This window comes from Pteropus alecto, unplaced genomic scaffold (genome assembly GCF_000325575.1).
Source record: "Pteropus alecto unplaced genomic scaffold, ASM32557v1 scaffold161, whole genome shotgun sequence".
NCBI lineage: Eukaryota > Metazoa > Chordata > Mammalia > Chiroptera > Pteropodidae > Pteropus > Pteropus alecto.
The window spans coordinates 2,790,860-2,792,617 of record NW_006432943.1 but is presented as its reverse complement, the minus strand read 5'-3'; the positions used below and the strand labels follow the sequence as shown (position 1 = coordinate 2,792,617).

Genomic DNA, 1,758 nt, shown 5'->3' with positions numbered 1-1,758 from the left:
AGGCTTATAGGTAGGGCTGAGGATAAGGTGGGACAATGTTCTTAATATTAACTCTAAACCAGGAGATAGAAAAGAAAATCAAGACGCATTTGCAAAATTAAAATTTATGTTTAGAAAAGATACCATACCCACAGACAAATGATTGATTTTATAATAATATTTGCAATACAGATGACAAAGAGCTGTCATCTTTAATGTATGAAGAACTCTTACGAATTTACAAGTAAAAGGACAAGCCACACAGCAACAACAACAAAAAAATGGGCAGGAGATAAGAATATACTATTTAAAAAACAACGAATACTAATAGTTAACAAACATATAAAAATCTACTTAAATTCACTAGCAGAGGGGAAGAGACAAATTAGAGTAAAATTGAGCTACCGCATTACACCTGCCAGATTGATAAAAATTTAGAAAGTGAAAACGTGCTGGTGAGCATTTGGGGGAAAAGTTCTTCTATATTTCTGGTGAAACCGAATCGCTGTAGCTTTTGGGGAAAATAATTATTAAAGAGACAATGCATATTTCCTTCAACATGCGCTTTTGGAATCTATCCCATATCCTACATAAATAAAAGCACCAGTATTAAAGGATATATGCCCAAAGTTTATATTAACTTATTGTTTATTCATCAATAAGTTCAAAAGAAAAGTGACTATTAATAGGGAAATATCGAATCTTTGAACTGATACCATGAAAGTTATTAGGTTTGTGTACAGCTTTGCGCAGTGGCAGTATCGTAGCCAATGAGGTATATGAGGTGCGATTATTGCTAATTCAAATCTGTGTAGAATTTAGAGCTATACCAGTTGACCTGAAGAAATTTCAGCGCAGTACTGTGGAACAGCAACAACAAAACCATGATGCGAAAGAATGAGCATGATGCAATCCGTTTTTTTTTTTTTTTGTAGAGCCATAACACCACTTTATGTGCTAGTATGTATGCATGTATATATATGAATGCATATGTACATTTGTACATATTTGCATATGATTAAGTGTACATGGAATAAAATATATATGATGTAACACAGGAGCTCCAGGCCTGGAACCTTCACCTGGGCTTTGGATATTCTGAAAAAACCACCAGAAGGACTGGAGGAGTGAGACATGCCATTTATTACTCACAATGCAGGAGAGCTGCGATGGGGGAATACCGGAGCTGCAAAAACTGCCCCTGGCCAAGAGCAAGCACAGTTTTATACACACAAGTAGAGGGAGGGGTTATTTCATTGGGTGAGCAGCCACCTTCTCAGACAGATGAGATCAAGAGGTGCTGCTTGGTTATAGGAGCAGCAGAGAATGTCCTTGGGAGCAGGCACTGCCGAAAGCCTTTGTGCTCGGCCTTCCTTGGCTGCTGGCAGGGCAGCCGTCAGCCTTCTGAGTATGTGGAGGGGCTGTGTTCTGAGTTAACCCTGCAGAGGGACACACTCTAGGTTGTTAACATAGATTGCATATTGTATGAAGATATTCATACAATTAAGTTTCAAAAAGAAAGCATATTTCCTCATTGAGAAAAATCACAGCAGCTGTTCAACATATAATTTTAGAAGTGCAGTACAAGGGCTTCTTTTTAGGGTTTTCAAATTCAATCCAAATGGAGAAAATTTGCCAGAGAACATGTGACCACTCTAGGTTGTTAACATAGATTGCATATTGTATGAAGATATTCATACAATTAAGTTTCAAAAAGAAAGCATATTTCCTCATTGAGAAAAATCACAGCAGCTGTTCAACATATAATTTTAGAAGTGC

At 37.1% G+C, this 1,758-nt stretch overlaps 1 pseudogene; it reads left to right on the top strand.

Moving 5' to 3' along the window:
* The first annotated feature begins 720 nt into the window (after positions 1-720).
* LOC112476367 lies at positions 721-848 on the top strand (annotated as a pseudogene).
* The last annotated feature ends 910 nt before the right edge of the window (positions 849-1,758 follow it).